The 23,529-nt window shown below is 30.9% G+C and overlaps 1 long non-coding RNA gene across 2 annotated transcripts; it reads left to right on the top strand.

Annotated features, from left to right (window-relative positions):
• Window positions 1-284: 284 nt before the first annotated feature.
• On the top strand, window positions 285-7,298 carry LOC119613002. 2 transcript variants are annotated; one of them, XR_005232194.1, is made up of 4 exons: window positions 285-854; window positions 920-988; window positions 1,045-1,118; window positions 7,114-7,298. It is a non-coding gene; the product is annotated as an uncharacterized LOC119613002 (long non-coding RNA). The 2 variants fall into 2 exon arrangements; XR_005232195.1 differs by having other exon boundaries at window positions 7,107-7,298.
• The last annotated feature ends 16,231 nt before the right edge of the window (window positions 7,299-23,529 follow it).

The following is a 23,529-nucleotide window of genomic DNA, read 5'->3' as shown; positions in this document are numbered from 1 at the left end:
CAGTATTTATTAAAGATGGTGTTATATTTTTTTTATAACTTTGAATTCAATCAATATCACAATTTTCAAATATTTTTACAATAACTTTCATTGGGTTATTTGAGCAAGCACACACTTCGATATCCAATTGTGTAATGATTAATGTGATCTTGTAAAAATGTGTGATTAAGCTTATGTACACATACCATTCCCTTAACTCCCCTCTATTCCCTAATTTTCCTGTTTTTTTTACCTTTTTCAATAACATTTTAAGGTCGTTCCCTGATTTTTCGTCAGGTCTGTTATTGTGAATGACCCTTTATCCCCTAAGGAAACGCTACTGCCCTCTATACGTCAATACCCTTTTATGAATATCCATCACGAATGTCAAACAACAATGAAAAAGAAACCGTAGTGTAGAGTTACGAGCGCAGCTGATTGTTATTTGTTTATGTTTTACAAACAAAAATCTAATAAAAGAATATTTTTTAGTGTTTTATCCTTCAAATAAACAGACGTTACCGTCACAAAGCCTGCTTTTGTCTCGATACCCGTGGAGTGATCTAAAGCAGGGAACTAGACGAAGTTCGGGAACGTCTTAGTGTTCAATTATTATACTTTGTATACAAAAATAAATTATGCTAAAGCTCGACCTGGATCTTGAAAAGTTTTGTACTACTCAATGTGTGTCCATGATCTTTCAAGGTTGTCAATGAACATAAACAAAAATAAATTGTTTCAAAGTTAATTTTCGTTAATTTGATGAATTATGTGGATTATATTATTCAGTTGCAGTATTATTAAACCTAATCAAGAATATCTTGGCTCCTATTCTTGTTATTATAGAATCGGGAGTATGTTGAAGAACAGTTATGGTGAGTTTCATCAAGGTTTATGGAATATTATTTGTCCCTACTACCTAACACTCTTCCTTTCATAGATGTTTGCGGTGACTTAGTAACAACTTGGTCAGTCCATCTACCTAGCGTATAGTGACAAGTTCCAAATGGTATCTTACTTTTTCCTCTCCTTAATTTTCTATTCATCTCTGATAATATTTCATAGGTATTTACCATCTCCATACAGAGAGGTCTATAACCGACTTGCCTTATGGAATCTACTGACAGTTGAATGAAAGGGTGAGTGAATTCTAAACGGAAAAGTTCATAGATAATATTCGACTTTACCAACTTTCAATTTATGTCAATTGTGATTGTTTAACTGTTTCATTATGCTGTTTAAGGTAATCTAGTCGTTTGAAACTTAGTTATCATAAGATTAGTTAATATATTTCTCGAATTGTACAATCTTTCGTTAATTTTCATCAATTGCCGAATCTCTCATCTAGATTTTGTTTTGTAATCTCCGTATTCATTTCAAAATTTTGAATGTAAATGTTGTTCTAAAATGAAAAAGAACTATAAAAATTTTGATTTCCAGAACATTGCTGAAATGTAAAAATTGTTTATGAATACGGAATTAAATGTTTTTTAGCAAATATAAGATGAAATAAAACACATTTTATTTCACTTTGTATTAGATTCGAATTAATGAAAAATTGTTTCATTCAAGGATTGTGCGAATTCTGTTCCGATAGAAGTATTTGGATAAAAGAAATTAGCTTTTGTTTAGGATGGTTTTATGTGATGAATACTAGGCTTTTTGTGTTAGTTATTAGTTTGTGATTTTAGTGATAATAGCTCTGTCTATAAGGTGATATTCGTTTCGGTCTATACAGTCCTGGTTGTCACTAGCATTTTAAGAAATTTAAAGAAATTTTGTTATTTATCATCGTACTAAAAAAATTGGAAAAAATATGTATTAAACATAGTTGTCGAAAATTTAGTGGTCAGACTTTACACATTGATGTGTTTCCTTACTTAATCGTAAAATCAGATTTCTTCACTTAACTGAACTATGAAGTTGATATTTGGTAATGTATTCTGTATAACGAGATACATTTATGTGTAGTTGTCGGTGAAAATCTTTCTTTGGAAACATTGAGTTTTATTTTCCCTTGGTTTCTTATTCTGTAGCAACGTATGTTATCAAGCTCGATTCTTATAATTCTAATGTAGAATATTCAAATTACAACTGCTACTACTGCTTCAAATGTTGTGCATGTATCACTCCGATGAGTTGTCTTTTTAAGTTCTCCACCTCGTATTGGCTAATTCCAACTTTTTTTCTTATTCTGCATTTTAGCCATGGTTTACAGAGTTTTGCATTTATCCCTTTTGCAAAGTTACTTTGTACAAAATTTTTACGGTAAACCTCCTGTCCTTCTTTAAATGATATATCCTTAGTCCTTTTGTTATATGATCTCACGTTTCTTTCGTAAGCTTTGTGCAAATTATCCTTTATTTTGTTGTGTATGATTTTCATCTGGTCTGATTTAGGCATTATCAGAGTTTCACCATCCTCAATTGAATTTAGCTTCCTTAAGATTTCATATGCGTCCGCGTGGGTAATCATATTGTAGCCAGTTAAGGCAAAATAAGGTGTAACTCCTAAAGACGTGTGTATTGTTGACCGTAATGAAAGTTCGATTTTACTGAGATTCTCATCCCATCTGGATTGGTCGTTTTGCAAGAAGCTTCTAATACCGCTGATAATGGACTGATTTACTCTCTCGCTAGCATTAGCTTGGGGAGAGTGTATTGGGCTTCTAATGTGTTTTACACCAAACGTTTCCAATAATTCCTGAAAGGCAATAGAGGTAAATTGTTTACCATTGTCAGAGTGCACTTGCTCTGGAACGCCAAACTTATAAAAAACTTCTTCTACTAAAAACTTATTAACTGCTTTGGTTGAAGCTTTGGGTAAGGCCTTTAATAGAACAAATTTTGTTTTATGGTCTAATACAATGAAGATATAGGTGTTTCCAGATTTGCTTCTCGGGTATGGGCCAAGGAAATCTATATATATTTTTTGAAAAGGCCTTTGTGTCATCACTTCCTTTCCCATTTTTGGTCTTAGAATTTGTTTCGGGTGCTTGATTTCTTTGCAGGTTTCGCAAGACTTAACAAAATTATGCACGTCTTTGACTATTGACGGCCAATAGAAATATTCCCTGATGTTATACAATGTTTTGGCCACACCTCCATGTGAGGTATTATCAATGTGTGACTTTTTCAATATATTCATTGTCAATGTCTCCGGCAACCATATTTTCCAGCAACTTTCCTCATTTTCTTCATCTCTATGAAATCCTACCTTTTTGTACACAACATTATCCTTAATTTTTATATCTGGTAATCTATCAATGTTTTGTTCTACTGTTTCGATTAGAGTTAAGTATTTAGGATTTTTAAATTCCTCAGAGTTAAAGTCAATTAAGCCAATTCGTTCTAACGTTACTTCTTCCACTTCCAGTCTTGATAGCATATCCGGTACAATATTTTTATTTCCTTTTCTGTGTTCGATATCGAATTTAAATCCCTGCAGTTTGAGACTCCATCTGGCCAGTCTTCCATTCAGGTCTTGTTGTTTCATTAGCCATTTGAGGCTCGAATGGTCTGTGATCACAGTAAAGTCCATTAATTCGACATATTGCCTAAATTTTTCGATAGCTAATACAACCGCGCGGCATTCTTTTTCAGTTGTCGAGTAATTTTTTTGCGCTGTGTTGAGTTTTCTAGAGAAGTACTCTATTGGGTGTTCACCATCGTCCTCGTCTTTTTGAAAAAGGACAGCTCCTACTCCGACATTTGATGCGTCGCATTGTATGAAAAATTTTTTGCTGAAATCTGGACTAGAAAGAATGGGCCTAGATACCAAACGTTGTTTTAGTTCTTCGAATGACTTTAACGCTTCAGGGGTTAGGATGAATTTGGGTGATTTTTTGAGGGTATCAGTTAATGGAGCGGTGATAGTGGAAAAATCGTGTAGAAATCGACGATACCAGCCTACGGTTCCTAAGAATCTTCGGACTTCTTTCGGACTTTTAGGTGGACTCATGTTCATGATGGCTTCAATTTTACTGGGATCTGGCTTAAGCTTGCCTCCACCGACTATGTAGCCTAAATATTTCAGTTCCTTGTGGCAGAACTTGGATTTTTCCATATTTATGGTTAGGCCCGCCGCAGACAACTTTTCACCTACTATTTTAAGCATCTCCATGTGTTCTTTAAAGTTTGGCGAAACTACTAGAAGATCGTCTAGGTAAACAAATATTCTGTCCTTGAGTTCTGACGGTATTACCTTGTCCATAAGTCGACAAAGACGTTGTGCAGCATTACATAATCCGAAAGGCATTACCTTGAACTGGTAATGGGGTCTACCTTGGACTGTAAAAGCTGTTTTGGGTCTACTAGATTCCTCTAACGGGATCTGCCAAAATGCATCCTTTAAGTCAATGGCCGATATGTAATGCGTGTCCCCAAGTCTAGCGAGCAAACCATCAATATTTGGGAGGGGGTAAGCGTCCTTCTTAGTCACTTTATTCAGTTCCCGTGCATCTAAACACAAGCGATTTTTGTTGGGCTTAATCACCAGTGTGGTTCTGTTGTTCCAATCAGCTTGTTTGGCTATTTCAATAACATCGAGCTCTAACATCCGATCTAGTTCAGCGTACGTGAGTTTTTGTACCGCTGGACTAACAGGGTAGTAACGCATCTTTTTGGGTTGAGCTTCTCCAGTATCAATGATGTGTGTTTCCAGTGTGGTTTTACCCAATCCAAACTTTGTATAGCATCTAAATGACAGCTTCACTTGTTCCAATATTTTCTTTTCTTGTGATGACAACATGTGGACTTTATCGTTGTTGGCTGGTTCTCTGGTGATTTCTTCTACTCTAGGACTTGCTAGACAGATTTTTATCCCGATATGTTGCCAAAAGTCGTACCCTAATATAAGTTCCTGCTTCAAATTAGGAATCAAATACAAAACAACATCTTTATTTGCCGAACCGAATTTTATTGTAACTTTTACTTTCCCTATTATACATTGATCTGTACCATCGGCAGTTTTTATTGATGATTTAAAATCCAGAATCTTGCACTTCATTTTTCCCACATTTTCCAAACAATTCTTTCCTAAACAACTAATAGAGGCTCCACTATCCATTAACCCTTTAAGAAACACTCCATTTACCACTACATCCATATACGGTCTGATGTCAATATCTGAATCTAGTGATGTTGCAGCGATTTCCTTTCTCTCAAACTTTCTTTTCATATACCTCTCACGTGTTTTCTCGATTTTCTTACCTGTTTTGTATTCAACATCATTAAATATTCTATTTCTCGTCTTATTATAATTTTCTAGACGTGCATCGTAGGACAACAAATGGTTTGGATTTGAGCTAATTGCTTTAGATTTGACGGTTTCGGTTACTTTGCATATAGATGTAGGCATGTGTTTATCTGTTTCTTGCATGTTGTTTTTAGGGGTTGATGGTACTTGAGTTGAAGAGATTTTTGTAATGATTTTGACTGGTTTAGGTTCGAACATGCCGCCCCAGCTTACACCATGTTCGTCTATTTGTTTCCCGAGCATTTCGGGCATTTGGGTGTGATGACGTTTTCGAACCCACATTTGTAACAAAATAGGTTACGTTTTTCGGAATCACATTCAACAAATGAGTGTCCAGGAGTCTTACAGTTCCAACAAATCAACTGTCTGGCTGGTGGTAGATTCATTCTCAGTGCCTCAATGTTATGTTCAGAGTTTGTTGGGACTTCATTGAACTCGAGTTCATTTACTCTGCGAGTGTTGTACTGCCTATGGTTATTTCGTTTGCTTAAGTTCCTTTCAGCACGCCTACACTCTTCCAGCAAATGATCAAAAGTATTAATGGGAATTGGATATATTAATTGATATATTCCGTCTTTTAAATTGTCTTTAACGATGCGGACAAGTTCGTCTTCTCTTACTCCACGGCTGAGCTGGTTTTTCAACGCAATAATTTCACCAATAAAAGCTTCTGAAGATTCGGAGGGATGTTGTCTGCGCTCCATAATACATCTCTGGATCTCAGAATCGCTTTCAAACCGTCTGAATTTTCTTATTAGATGATGTTTGAGTTGTGTCCACTCACAAAAAGGGTTTTCACGACGGAAAGTCCAAAACCATTCATAAGCACTACCGGTCAAGAGGTGGTGAAATCCTTTCATGAGAGTTGACATCGGACAATTATAGTCTACTTGCAGTGATTCAACCCTAAACACAAAATCCTCAATAGTAAATGATTTTCTACTGCCATCAAACTTTATACCCCATTTTTCTAAGTCAATAGGTGCAGTCATTCTTGGGTTAGGGTACATGTTCATATTGGGCAATGCTTGTTGTCGCTGGTCTCTTACCTCAAATGGTCTCGGTTGAGAACTGCAGAATGGTCTTGGTGGTGGTTGCGTATTTGACTCATTTATTGTACCAAAAGACATATTTCTTTCAGCCCTCATTACGTCCTGAACAATGCGAGGTACGAGCTGATGTAACGTTTCAGTAATTTGCCCTAAAACCTGCACCTGAGATGCGCCGACTGATGCGCTAAAATAGTCTCTTAATGTTAGGCCCTCATTGTTAATAACAGTTTCCAGAAACCAAAATTTTCTAATTTCGTGCAAAATTTCTAGAAAAATCTAAAACCTAAGTTCCTGCAGATTCTCATAAAATTATTTAATCTAAAAAATGTAATGAAAACTGTTGAAAAGTGAAATGTCGTATAACTAAATACTTTTGTTTGAGTAAACAAGCAAATAAAACAAAAGACTTAAGAACCAAACTTGAAAATGTTTGAATATTAAGGTACGAAAAGGATTACCAATTATAAAAGGAAAAGTATATAAATCTTAAACCTATAAAAATAATTTAATTAATTCCTACTAAAAAAATATTTAGGACCAGTAAAGGAATAGAGTAGATATGTGTACCAATCAGTTTTCAGTCAGCGTTTTTATAGTTTAAGTAATCTGATATTGGTAATGTTAGACACAACACATCAAAAAGGTCACAAAACAAAATTGACAAGATGACTAAAAGTTTTAGTATAGTACAATCAAAATATAACGTGTTAGTTTTTATGTTATGTTTGTTAGTTAAATTGTTTGTTGTTGTTTCTTAATTATTAATTTTATTATTGTTATTGTTTCTAAATTATTAATTTTATTCCCTTTTCTTTTTAGATTTTAGGTATTGATGATTGGTTGATGTGAATCAATGATGTTGCTGGTAGTTTTTCTGTTTTGATTGTTGACTCCTTGGATCAGTTTATGTACATTTTTAAGTAATATGAAATTAATCATAAGTCAAATGTTCAAACTGTTCAACTTAAAAAAAATATAAATTTTATCGAGATTTTCCTTTGGAAAATTAAATAAAATTCGTTTGCATAGATTCAAATGATGTTAGAGGTGTTTTCAATATAAATAGATTTTGCTGTCATAACTCGGACTAAATAGAGTACACAGGACAATATCACAAAAAGAGAACTTTTCAAATCTCATCGAAAGGAATTTGTTAAGGTCGCAAATAAACACAAGACTTTTAGTCGTATGGTTTATGACATACCTTAAAAGAAACATTTAGATTGGAATTGATTAGCTCCTCAATATTTTAATGGTTACAAAGTAAACGCCGCAACACAGGCATGGTGTTATAAGTATGACACCTTCCGGGACTTGCGTTTAGTAAATAAACATTAATATATTGTAGCATATGGCATTTTTTTTTTTTAAATGCTCATGCGTTGGGCGCCAAAATGTGACAAAACTTTACTTCTAAGTGGAAATGGCACGCAGGTGGTTGCACGACGCTAGCTCGTCGGAATTGGTAGGTTCTTTCCACTACAGTTGGTCACATTTAAATCTATCGTGCCAATGTAAAACCGATCAGTAACATATAGTAATCACGAATTCACCATGGAGTTGAAGTTTCTATTAAACGGACGGACAGATGACAATAGTCTTAACAGCAATCTATGCAATAGACGGTTACACGGAGTCCTTGAAGGAATAGATGTTACAACCTTCGCGGGTTGCCCTCCCCTGACATGACATTATCCCAGTCATCCTTGGTTCCTGTTCACCCGTACTTGAAATTCTAAGAACCCCTAGATCAAACTTACCAGTTCACTATGATTCACATCATTACCTCTTTCCTTTTTATCCTTGCATTGTCAAACACTATGAATATGTTTTCAGATTTCAATCTTAAAAATAGACATTGATTTATTCAAATAACAAAAAAATAAACTTCTAACAATAATAATTAACAACAGAATTATAATATTTAAAACAAATGAGTAACTTAACAAGTTTAGTAAAAGTGGATGATTTTATGATCACAAAAGTTTATATTTATATACATGCATATATTTATAAATGTTGAGATTCTTTTACAATTTCCTTATTTATGTATAATTAAGATAAATTTAAAAAAAAAATGTTTTTATATCAACGATATACCTTTGTTTATTTATATATTAATTTGTTTATATATTTATTTAGCTATAAATTTATTTATTTATTCGTGTATATATTTATTCATATATTTATTTATTTACTTATTTATTTATTTATTTATTTATTTATTTATTTATTTGTTGATATATTTATAAATTTATTTATTTATTAATATATTCATTAGTTTATTCATTTATTCGTTTATTTATATATTTATTTATTTATTTATTTATTTATTTGTTCATAAATTTATTTATTTATTAATATATTCATTAATTTATTCGTTTATTTATTTATTTATTTATTTGTTAGTTTAAATATTTATTTTTATATTTATTTATTTATTTATTTACTTATTAATTCATTCATTTATTTGTTTATATTTTTTTAATTTTGTATTTATCTATTTATTTATTTATTTTTATAGTTATCTATTTGTTTATGAATTTAAATATTTTGATGTAGAGTGTGGTGAAACGTGGCTTCAAATATTCTAATAGCATAAATAAACATATCGTAATTTTTTTATATTTGAAAATTATTATAATGTTAGTAAAGTATTATATTTTGATTTGCTTATTGACTAGATTATTAGGTATAACTATTTTTTTTTGTTTGACTTAACTAAACTAATTCTTGTAAAAAAAATACTTTGTTTTCTTTTATTTTCATATATATTTTTTTGGGATTTCCTCTTTATCCCTGAACTATTGGTAAGATTCGTATTATGATTTATGAATTAGTTTAGTTAGAGTTATTAATAAATTTATACAAAGGAAAATAGTTTGTTGTATATCGTGAATCTAAGGTAAATGTATTTTTATATGGGTGGATATATTTGCACACACATAGACTTGTGTACATACCTACATATATATATATGTACACATATACATATGTATATACATGTATATACTTTTATATTTTCCTTTATATTTTGATTTCTTTTTTTCTTTTATGATTAATAGGAAATTAATTAGATCGTAATGATTACAATAGAAGTTAATAAATATCAGACTTATTATATAATTGCTTAAAAAAAAATTAAGGTTAAATTTTTAGTTTTTTATATATTTTCTTTTTATATATATATACTCGAACACACATTCTTTGTACACTTATATACTCTACATATACACTACATTTATATATCTATATATATAATACAGTAACACGTCGTTCAGTCAATACATAACGGTTATGGATCACGTTTTCCTTTCTTATATAGTATATGTTGTAATCACGGTCATCGGATATGACCTTTATAGGTCAATTAGGTCGTTATAATGTCACCAGGTCAATTTTCTTTTGTGCTTACCCAGTTCTTTTTAGTTTGTCACCAATGTTAAAAAAAACCTGTATTTTCAGCCTTGGATTTGTCTGGCGTTGTCCGTGCTGTGTGGTGAATTATAACGCTTCTGTATGGTTTTTATCTTTGCTATACAATCTTCGGTATCTTAACACTAGATGGCACTGCAACATTGACAAAATCACCTTCGTAAGAAAAACCAAAATTAATCAACATCCAGTATTTTCCTTGTTTCAATTTGATCATTTAATTTTATACAAACGTCACAATATAATATTCAACGCATAATTAATTCAATAATTATGTGTATTTGTATAAATATTACATAATCAGTGGAATATGTTAAAATTATTTGATTCATTTTCCGAATTTGTTTCATACCTTTTTTAAATATTTATTTTATTGAAGCACTAGTTTAACAGTATTTATTAAAGATGGTGTTATATTTTTTTTATAACTTTGAATTCAATCAATATCACAATTTTCAAATATTTTTACAATAACTTTCATTGGGTTATTTGAGCAAGCACACACTTCGATATCCAATTGTGTAATGATTAATGTGATCTTGTAAAAATGTGTGATTAAGCTTATGTACACATACCATTCCCTTAACTCCCCTCTATTCCCTAATTTTCCTGTTTTTTTTACCTTTTTCAATAACATTTTAAGGTCGTTCCCTGATTTTTCGTCAGGTCTGTTATTGTGAATGACCCTTTATCCCCTAAGGAAACGCTACTGCCCTCTATACGTCAATACCCTTTTATGAATATCCATCACGAATGTCAAACAACAATGAAAAAGAAACCGTAGTGTAGAGTTACGAGCGCAGCTGATTGTTATTTGTTTATGTTTTACAAACAAAAATCTAATAAAAGAATATTTTTTAGTGTTTTATCCTTCAAATAAACAGACGTTACCGTCACAGCTTCTGAACGAATAAATCGTTCAGTGATTGCGGCTATTAGAGCTTACATTAATCCAGACCAGAAAAACTGGGATGAAGTGTTAAGCAGCATTGCTTGCGCAATTCGTTCAAGCTCTCACTCGTCGATAGGTGTAGCACCGTATTATCTGGCTTTCGGTCAAAACATGGTGACTAATGGTGACACGTACTCATTGTTAAGAAAACTAAATGCTTTAGAAGATAGAACCGTGAATTTTACAAGAGAGGATTCAATGGAAGTTGTTAGGAAAAGAGCTTTAGAGCTAATGGAAAAGCAGTTTTTACGAAATGAGCGAAAATATAATCTAAGGTCAAGGGTAACTAATTACAAAGAGGGTCAAGAAGTTTTCAGAAGAAACTTTAAACAATCCAATTTTGAGAAAGGTTACAACGCAAAGCTCGATCATGTTTTCGTAAAGGCTCGTATAAGGAAAAAAGTAGGCAATTGCAATTACGAATTAGAAGATATGCAGGGCAATTACGTAGGAAAATTTCACACAAAGGACATCAAACCGTCTTAATTTTAGCCAGCTTGATCCTATTTTGTTGCTTTTCACTCCAAAATATGATCTTGACGGGGGGATTGTGTAAACTGCTGGCTTTTGGAAAAACTTTTTTTTTTGAAAATTTTGTATTTGGAATTAACGGTCAATATATCAAAATGCATCTATTAAACGTAACGTGATATAAAATTCAACCATGCGTTACAAATTCACCACGATCAAAATATCAAACAACAAATATATTGATTATTGGCAAAATTAGAATGTATTGGTAAAAATCAATTGGAATTCCAATTAAGCAATCAACTCAATATTAAAATCTTGGTATAAAAGCTAAATTTGCCCAATCTCGGCCTTTCATTTTAACCTCACTACCCGTCAAATAATATTAAAAACGAAATTGAATTTTACAAAATTTCAAGTTTCAGTTGCATAAGTTTTAAAGTTTAAAAATTTGCTTATTCAAATCTAAAATCTTATCGAATTTCTTCAATATTAAACAAGTGTGTGAAACTAGTAACATACTGAAGAAATTAAATAATTTGTACCTCAAATTGTTGAGTGTTTGTGCTTTTGGATATTTATATTTGGTGCCAATCCAGAAAGGGTAATATAAAACATTTAAAAATTAGTTCAATTTTTTTTGTCTAATTTCTGTTAATTCCAACAGATTTGGCACCAAATTGTACAACAACTTTATTGTGTCAAGAAATATTGGTAAAACTCCATAATAGTTAGTCAACTTGGTGACAAATATTAATGCCATATTCTCAATTAAACTGCGAAATCCCAAAATAGCTAAGGAGCCAGTACAGGACAATTGACATATTAGCCAAATAGTTGAGGAATTGGTATACCAAGATCTCTTTGTGAATGGTCAAAATTGGAAGAATTTTACTGATTTCATTCATACTGATTCAACCTACTTCAGCGCTGGAATCAGAATAAAAGTTTCGAAATTAACGATTTACATATATTCTTCGGATTCCAAAGTATATTCTCCAACACCAAAACCTTAAAACTGTGGATTTTACATTTTCATCGAAGCATTTACTACTTATCTAAGTATTTTCTTTAAACCCAAATTGTTCTACTAATTTATAGCATGCGATAAATATTTATTCCTATTTTTAAGATAGAGTTAATTTTTGCATCACGTGTGGGGTTTTAAATATTACAGATAATATGCACATCTAATGAAATAAGAGCAAGAAGGCCAAATATCGATATAAAGAAAAGATCGATCATAATCACACATCATTATAATAATCAATATTTGTCTCCTCCAGCTAATAGACTTTACATTGCTGAATGATCATTCAACGGTGGACCTTGTAAAAGAGTAAGTCAAAGAAAACAACAAAAAAAATAATAATTCTTTAGTAATCTTTGAAACGTGATATCAACTACACCAAAATTAAAATAAAAAAAATGAAATTATTTAAATTTAAAGAATTTAAATAATGAGAAAAATTTATCTAAAAAGGAAAAAAAAAGAATTAATTTTAATAAAAGAAAAAGTGTAATGAAGATTATTAAAGAATCATTATAAAATAAAATACTTAAAATTAAATTATTATAAATGATGTGAAGAAGAAGAATTGAGTTAAATTAAAACAAAAAGAATAGAATAATAAAAAAAAAGAAATTTAATAAGAAGCAAGAAGAAGATAGTAAAAAAAAAAATAAGAAAAGTGCATGCAATGGTGTTAAATTAAAATTTTCCAAAAAGGTATTTAAATCCCCATGATTGTTGTTAACATTTTGTTTAATTAAATAGTTATTTTATTTTATTGTTTATCTAAAACGTAATTACATATAAATTATTAACAGTGTCAAATTTAAACAACCCCACGAAATCTATTTTAGAATTTGCATTGGCAACCATAGTTCAATTTTACTTTTGTTTTCGTTTTTTTTCTTTTTTTTTACGTTTTGTTAATGATCATCAACAAAGTTGAATGACCTAATCTTGAAATTTATATACTTTTTATTTACAATATTTGCCATACAGGGTGCTAAGATCAATTGTTACACATTTATACTATTATCATTTTCCAGGAAATTTCATTTTAAATATTTGTTGTGATCTTTTAAATGAATCGCTTTAACTCTAAATGCATGCGTTAATTATTAAGATGAAAGATATATTTTATACTTTTTAAACACATTTTGAAAATATATATATGAATTCATAATGAACTGCTAAACTTTTTGGTCTGTGATTTCTTTTGAAAGGACAATGTAGGGTAAAGCCAGTTTGTAATGGGATTACTTTAAATTATGACAATCAGGAGTATAAATGTAAAGGTAATCTATGGTTGGGTAGGGCAAACTTGTGTTCCAAAACATCTCGGAATACCATAAATGAATATCTCTTTGTAATACATCAGTTTTTTTATAATCTTTGAATATTTTACCATCTACATAGAACCACAATTTATTTTGAATTTAATTTATTTTTGCATGCAGTTAAAATATTTAACTTTTTGTAGCCTTTTTTTATATCTGCGTTAAGTTCACGTACCCTCCCGATAGCCGACGAGCCAGAGCCGGATTTTTATGCATGCACGAACTTAACAGATTCATAAAAAGTGTTCTTTTTATTAGTTGTATGCTACATAATGCTTTAAAATGATGCATAAATGACTGTCATAGCATGAAAACTGTCAAAGTTATTCACAACCATATCGGAACCTCAAATTACCGCGTTTTTAAACCTGGGAAAATAATTCTACCGATTTATCCAATTGGCCGTTTTCTAAAAATACATTATGCAATAAATTATATACCAAAACAAATGGCAATTTTAATGCTTTAAAATGGTGCATAAACGACTGTCCTAGCACGAAAACTGCCAAAGTTAATTGCAGCCATATCGGAACCTCAGATTACCGCGTTTATTAAACATAGAACAATAATTCTACCGATCTATCAAATTCACCAATTAGTAAAAACACACATTATGCTACAAATTATATACCATATTAAAGTGCAATCATAATGCTTTAAAATGAAGCATAAATGACTGTCATAGCATGAAAACTGTCAATGTTATTTGCAACCATATCGGAACCTCAAATTACCGCCTTTTTAAAGCTGTGAAAATAATTCTACCGATCTATCCAATTGGCAATTTTCTAAAAATATATTATGCAATAAATTATATACCAAAACAAATGGCAACTATAATGCAATAAAAAGATATATAAACGACTGTTATAACATGAAAACTATAAAAATTATTTGCAACCATATCGGAGCCTTGAATTACCGCATTTTTAAACCTGTACCAATAAATATACCAATCTATCCAACTTTTGTAAAAATTCATTATGCCACAAATTATACACAAAAACAAAGTGCAACTGTAATGCTTTAAAATGATGCATAAACTATTGCCCTAGCATGAAAACTGTCAAAGTTATTTGCAACCATATCGGAACCTCAAATTACCGCGGTTTTAAACATAGAACAATAATTCTACCGATCCTTCAAATTGACCATTTTTTAGACGAACACATTGTACCACAAATGATATACCAAATTAAAGTGCAATCATAATGCTTTAAAATGATGCATAAATGACTGTCATAGCATGAAAACTGTCAATGTTATTTGCAACCATATCGGAACCTCAAATTACCGCCTTTTTAAAGCTGTGAAAATAATTCTACCGATCTATTCAATTGGCAATTTTCTAAAAATATATTATGCAATAAATTATATACCAAAACAAATGGCAACTATAATGCAATAAAAAGATATATAAACGACTGTTATAACATGAAAACTATAAAAGTTATTTGCAACCATATCGGAGCCTTGAATTACCGCATTTTTAAACCTGTACCAATAAATATACCGATCTATCCAACTTTTGTAAAAATTCATTATGCCACAAATTATACACCAAAATAAAGTGCAACTGTAATACTTTAAAATGATGCATAAACTATTGCCCTAGCATGAAAACTGTCAAAGTTATTTGCAACCATATCGGAACCTCAAATTACCGCGTTTTTAAACATAGAACAATAATTCTACCGATCCTTCAAATTGACCATTTTTTAGACGAACACATTGTACCACAAATGATATACCAAATTAAAGTGCAATCATAATGCTTTAAAATGATGCATAAATGACTGTCATAGCATGAAAACTGTCAAAGTTATTCACAACCATATCGGAACCTCAAATTACCGCGTTTTTAAACCTGGGAAAATAATTCTACCGATTTATCCAATTGGCCGTTTTCTAAAAATACATTATGCAATAAATTATATACCAAAACAAATGGCAATTTTAATGCTTTAAAATGATGCATAAATGACTGTCATAGCGTGAAAACTGTCAATGTTATTTGCAGCCATATCGGAACCTCAAACTACCGCGTTTTTAAAGCTGTGAAAATAATTCTACCGATCTATTCAATTGGCCATTTTCCAAAAATACATTATGGAATAAGTTATATACCAAAGCAAATGGAAACTATAATGCAATAAAAAGATATATAAACGACTGTTATAACATGAAAACTATAAAAGTTATTTGCAACCATATCGGAGCCTTGAATTACCGCATTTTTAAACCTGTACCAATAAATATACCGATCTATCCAACTTTTGTAAAAATTCATTATGCCACAAATTATACACCAAAATAAAGTGCAACTGTAATGCTTTAAAATGATGTATAAACTATTGCCCTAGCATGAAAACTGTCAAAGTTATTTGCAACCATATCGGAACCTCAAATTACCGCGTTTTTAAACATAGAACAATAATTCTACCGATCCTTCAAATTGACCATTTTTTAGACGAACACATTGTACCACAAATGATATATCAAATTAAAGTGCAATCATAATGCTTTAAAATGATGCATAAATGACTGTCATAGCATGAAAACTGTCAAAGTTATTCACAACCATATCGGAACCTCAAATTACCGCGTTTTTAAACCTGGGAAAATAATTCTACCGATTTATCCAATTGGCCGTTTTCTAAAAATAAATTATGCAATAAATTATATACCAAAGCAAATGGCAATTTTAATGCTTTAAAATAGTGCATAAACGACTGTCCTAGCACGAAAACTGCCAAAGTTAATTGCAGCCATATCGGAACCTCAGATTACCGCGTTTATTAAACATAGAACAATAATTCTACCGATCTATCAAATTCACCAATTAGTAAAAACACACATTATGCTACAAATTATATACCATATTAAAGTGCAATCATAATGCTTTAAAATGAAGCATAAATGACTGTCATAGCATGAAAACTGTCAATGTTATTTGCAACCATATCGGAACCTCAAATTACCGCCTTTTTAAAGCTGTGAAAATAATTCTACCGATCTATCCAATTGACAATTTTCTAAAAATATATTATGCAATAAATTATATACCAAAACAAATGGCAACTATAATGCAATAAAAAGATATATAAACGACTGTTATAACATGAAAACTATAAAAGTTATTTGCAACCATATCGAAGCCTTGAATTACCGCATTTTTAAACCTGTACCAATAAATATACCGATCTATCCAACTTTTGTAAAAATTCATTATGCCACAAATTATACACAAAAACAAAGTGCAACTGTAATGCTTTAAAATGATGCATAAACTATTGCCCTAGCATGAAAACTGTCAAAGTTATTTGCAACCATATCGGAACCTCAAATTACCGCGTTTTTAAACATAGAACAATAATTCTACCGATCCATCAAATTGACCATTTTTTAGACGAACACATTATGCCACAAATGATATACCAAATTAAAGTGCAATCATAATGCTCTAAACTGATGCATAAATGACTGTCATAGCATGAAAACTGTCAAAGTTATTCACAACCATATCGGAACCTCAAATTACCGCCTTTTTAAACCTGGGAAAATAATTCTACCGATCTATCCAATTGGCCATTTTCTTAAAATACATTATGCAATAAATTATATACCAAAACAAATGGCAATTTTAATGCTTTAAAATGGTGCATAAACGACTGTCCTAGCACGAAAACTGCCAAAGTTAATTGCAACCATATCGGAACCTCAGATTACTGCGTTTATTAAACATAGAACAATCTAGATCTATCAAATTGACCAATTTGTAAAAACACACATTATGCTACAAATTATATACCATATTAAAGTGCAATCATAATGCTTTAAAATGATGCATAAATGACTGTCATAGCATGAAAACTGTCAATGTTATTTGCAACCATATCGGAACCTCAAATTACCGCCTTTTTAAAGCTGTGAAAATAATTCTACCGATCTATCCAATTGGCAATTTTCTAAAAATATATTATGCAATAAATTATATACCAAAACAAATGGCAACTATAATGCAATAAAAAGATATATAAACGACTGTTATAACATGAAAACTATAAAAGTTATTTGCAACCATATCGGAGCCCTGAATTACCGCATTTTTAAACCTGTACCAATAAATATACCGATCTATCCAACTTTTGTAAAAATTCATTATGCCACAAATTATACACCAAAATAAAGTGCAACTGTAATGCTTTAAAATGATGCATAAACTATTGCCCTAGCATGAAAACTGTCAAAGTTATTTGCAACCATATCGGAACCTCAAATTACCGCGTTTTTAAACATAGAACAATAATTCTACCGATCTTTCAAATTGACCATTTTTTAGACGAACACATTGTACCACAAATGATATACCAAATTAAAGTGCAATCATAATGCTTTAAAATGATGCATAAATGACTGTCATAGCATGAAAACTGTCAAAGTTATTCACAACCATATCGGAACCTCAAATTACCGCGTTTTTAAACCTGGGAAAATAATTCTACCGATTTATCCAATTGGCCGTTTTCTAAAAATACATTATGCAATAAATTATATACCAAAACAAATGGCAATTTTAATGCTTTAAAATGATGCATAAATGACTGTCATAGCGTGAAAATTGTCAATGTTATTTGCAGCCATATCGGAACCTCAAACTACCGCGTTTTTAAAGCTGTGAAAATAATTCTACCGATCTATTCAATTGGCCATTTTCCAAAAATACATTATGGAATAAGTTATATACCAAAGCAAATGGAAACTATAATGCAATAAATAGATATATAAACGACTGTTATAACATGAAAACTATAAAAGTTATTTGCAACCATATCGGAGCCTTGAATTACCGCATTTTTAAACCTGTACCAATAAATATACCGATCTATCCAACTTTTGTAAAAATTCATTATGCCACAAATTATACACCAAAATAAAGTGCAACTGTAATGCTTTAAAATGATGCATAAACTATTGCCCTAGCATGAAAACTGTCAAAGTTATTTGCAACCATATCGGAACCTCAAATTACCGCGTTTTTAAACATAGAACAATAATTCTACCGATCCTTCAAATTGACCATTTTTTAGACGAACACATTGTACCACAAATGATATACCAAATTAAAGTGCAATCATAATGCTTTAAAATGATGCATAAATGACTGTCATAGCATGAAAACGGTCAAAGTTATTCACAACCATATCGGAACCTCAAATTACCGCGTTTTTAAACCTGGGAAAATAATTCTACCGATTTATCCAATTGGCCGTTTTCTAAAAATACATTATGCAATAAATTATATACCAAAACAAATGGCAATTTTAATGCTTTAAAATGGTGCATAAACGACTGTCCTAGCACGAAAACTGCCAAAGTTAATTGCAGCCATATCGGAACCTCAGATTACCGCGTTAATTAAACATAGAACAATAATTCTACCGATCTATCAAATTCACCAATTAGTAAAAACACACATTATGCTACAAATTATATACCATATTAAAGTGCAATCATAATGCTTTAAAATGAAGCATAAATGACTGTCATAGCATGAAAACTGTCAATGTTATTTGCAACCATATCGGAACCTCAAATTACCGCCTTTTTAAAGCTGTGAAAATAATTCTACCGATCTATCCAATTGGCAATTTTCTAAAAATATATTATGCAATAAATTATATACCAAAACAAATGGCAACTATAATGCAATAAAAAGATATATAAACGACTGTTATAACATGAAAACTATAAAAGTTATTTGCAACCATATCGGAGCCTTGAATTACCGCATTTTTAAACCTGTACCAATAAATATACCGATCTATCCAACTTTTGTAAAAATTCATTATGCCACAAATTATACACAAAACAAAGTGCAACTGTAATGCTTTAAAATGATGCATAAACTATTGCCCTAGCATGAAAACTGTCAAAGTTATTTGCAACCATATCGGAACCTCAAATTACCGCGTTTTTAAACATAGAACAATAATTCTGCCGATCCATCAAATTGACCATTTTTTAGACGAACACATTATGCCACAAATGATATACCAAATTAAAGTGCAATCATAATGCTCTAAACTGATGCATAAATGACTGTCATAGCATGAAAACTGTCAAAGTTATTCACAACCATATCGGAACCTCAAATTACCGCCTTTTTAAACCTGGGAAAATAATTCTACCGATCTATCCAATTGGCCATTTTCTTAAAATACATTATGCAATAAATTATATACCAAAACAAATGGCAATTTTAATGCTTTAAAATGGTGCATAAACGACTGTCCTAGCACGAAAACTGCCAAAGTTAATTGCAACCATATCGGAACCTCAGATTACTGCGTTTATTAAACATAGAACAATAATTCTACCGATCTATCAAATTGACCAATTTGTAAAAACACACATTATGCTACAAATTATATACCATATTAAAGTGCAATCATAATGCTTTAAAATGATGCATAAATGACTGTCATAGCATGAAAACTGTCAATGTTATTTGCAACCATATCGGAACCTCAAATTACCGCCTTTTTAAAGCTGTGAACATAATTCTACCGATCTATCCAATTGGCAATTTTCTAAAAATATATTATGCAATAAATTATATACCAAAACAAATGGCACTATAATGCAATAAAAAGATATATAAACGACTGTTATAACATGAAAAACTATAAAAGTTATTTGCAACCATATCGGAGCCTTGAATTACCGCATTTTAAACCTGTACCAATAAATATACCGATCTATCCAACTTTTGTAAAAATTCATTATGCCACAAATTATACACCAAAATAAAGTGCAACTGTAATGCTTTAAAATGATGCATAAACTATTGCCCTAGCATGAAAACTGTCAAAGTTATTTGCAACCATATCGGAACCTCAAATTACCGCGTTTTTAAACATAGAACAATATTCTACCGATCCTTCAAATTGACCATTTTTAGACGAACACATGTACCACAAATGATATACCAAATTTAAAGTGCATACATAATGCTTTAAAATGATGCATTAAATTAAATGGACTGTCCATAGCATGAAACTTGCAAAGTTATTCACAACCATATCGGAACCTCAAATTACCGCCGTTTTTAAACCTGGGTAAATAATTCTCCGATCTATCCAATTGGAAATTTCTAAAAATACATTATGCAATAATTATTACCAAAACAAATGGCACTAAATGCATAAAAAGATGTATACGACTGTTATAACATGAAAACTATAAGTTATTTGGCTCACCATATCGGGCCTTCAATTACCGCGTTTTTAACCTGTACAATAAAATATACCGATCTTCAATCCATTTTGTAAAAACATTATACCACAAATATATACAAAACAAAGTGCAACATAATGCTTTAAAATGATGGCAGAAATGACTGTCATAGCTCGAAAACTGTCAAAGTTATTCACAACCATATCGGAACCTCAAATTACCGCGTTTTAAACCTGGGAAAATAATTCTACCGTTTATCCAATTGGCCGTTTTTCTAAAAATACATTATGCAATAATTATATACCAAACAAATGGCAATTTTAATGCTTTAAAATGGTGCATAAACGACTGTCCTAGCACGAAAACTGCCAAAGTTAAATTGCAGCCATATCGGAACCTCAGATTACCGCGTTATTAAACATAGAACAATAATTCTACCGATCTATCAAATTCACCAATTAGTAAAAACACACATTATGCTACAAATTATATACCATATTAAAGTGCAATCATAATGCTTTAAAATGAAGCATAAATGAACTGTCATAGCATGAAACTGTCAATGTTATTTGCAACCATATCGGAACCTCAAATTACCGCCTTTTTAAAGCGTGTGAAAATAATTCTACCGATCTATCCAATTGGCAATTTTCTAAAAATATATTATGCAATAAATTATATACCAAACAAATGGCAACTATAATGCAATAATAAGATATATAAACGACTGTTATAAACATGAAAACTATAAAAGTTATTTTGCAACCATATCGGAGCCTTGAATTACGCATTTTTAAACCTGTACCAATAAATATACCGATCTATCCAACTTTTGTAAAAATTCATTATGCCACAAAGTATACACCAAAATAAAGTGCAACTGTAATGCTTTAAAATGATGCATAAACTATTGCCCTAGCATGAAAACTGTCAAAGTTATTTGCAACCATATCGGAACCTCAAATTACCGCGTTTTTTAAACATAGAACAATAATTCTACCGATCCTTCAATTGACCATTTTTTAGACGAACACATTAGTGCCACAAAATGATATACCAAATTAAAGTGCAATCATAATGCTTTAAATGATGCATAAATGACTGTCATAGCATGAAAACTGTCAAAGTTATTCACAACCATATCGGAACCTCAAATTACCGCCTTTTTAAACCTGGGAAAATAATTCTACCGATCTATCAATTGCCATTTTTTAAAATACATTATGCATAAATTATATACCAAACAAATGGCAATTTTAATGCTTTTAAAATGGATGCATAAACGACTGTCTAGCACGAAAACTGCCAAAGTTTAATTCAACCATATCGGAACCTCAGATTACGCGTTTATTAAACATAGAACAAAATAATTCTACCGATCTATCAAATTGACCAATTTTTAAAAACACACATTATGCTACAAATTATATACCATATTAAAGTGCAATCATAATGCTTTAAAATGATGCATAAATGACTGTCATAGCATGAAAACTGTCAATGTTATTTGCAACATATCGGAACCTCAAATTACCGCTTTTTTTTAAAGCTGTGAAAAAATTCTACCGATCTATCCAATTGGCAATTTCTAAAAATAATTATGCAATAAATTATATACCAAAACATGGCAACTATAATGCAATAAAAGATATATAAACGACTGTTATAACATGAAACTATAAAGTTATTTGCAACCATATCGGAGCCTTGAATTACCGCATTTTTAAACCTGTACAATAAATAACCGATCTATCCAACTTTTGTTTAAAAATTCATATGCCACAAATTATACACCAAAATAAAGTGCAACTGTAATGCTTTAAAATGATGCATAAACTATTGCCCTAGCATGAAAACTGCAAAGTTATTTGCAACTGCCAAAGTTAATTGCAGCCATATCGGAACCTCAGATAACCGCGTTTATTAAACATAGAACAATAATTCTACCGATCTATCAAATTCACCAATTAGTAAAACAACACATTATGCTACAAATTATATACCATATTAAAGTGCAATCATAATGCTTTAAAATGAAGCATAAATGACTGTCATAGCATGAAAACTGTCAATGTTATCTGCAACCATATCGGAACCTCAAATTACCGCCTTTTTAAAGCTGTGAAAATAATTCTACCGATCTATCCAATTGGCAATTTTCTAAAATATATTATGCAATAAATTATACCAAAACAAATGGCAACTATAATGCAGTAAAAAGATATATAAACGACTGTTATAACATGAAAATTATAAAAGTTATTTGCAACCATATCGGAGCCTTGAATTACCGCATTTTTAAACCTGTATCAATAAATATACCGATCTATCCAACTTTTGTAAAAATTCATTATGCCACAAATTATACACAAAAACAAAGTGCAACTGTAATGCTTTAAAATGATGCATAAACTATTGCCCTAGCATGAAAACTGTCAAAGTTATTTGCAACCATATCGGAACCTCAAATTACCGCGTTTTAAACATAGAACAATAATTCTACCGATCCATCAAATTGACCATTTTTTAGGAACACATTATGCCACAAATGATATACCAAATTAAAGTGCAATCATAATGCTCTAAACTGATGCATAAATGACTGTCATAGCATGAAAACTGTCAAAGTTATTCACAACCATATCGGAACCTCAAATTACCGCCTTTTTAAACCTGGGAAAATAATTCTACCGATCTATCCAATTGGCCATTTTCTAAAAATACATTATGCAATAAATTATATACCAAAACAAATGGCAATTTTAATGCTTTAAAATGGTGCATAAACGCCTGATC

This window comes from Lucilia sericata, unplaced genomic scaffold (assembly GCF_015586225.1).
Source record: "Lucilia sericata isolate MDLA Ls3-8-SP2 unplaced genomic scaffold, ASM1558622v1 Contig001905F_arrow, whole genome shotgun sequence".
Taxonomy (NCBI): Eukaryota; Metazoa; Arthropoda; class Insecta; order Diptera; family Calliphoridae; genus Lucilia; species Lucilia sericata.
This window is presented reverse-complemented; position numbering and strand designations above follow the sequence as displayed.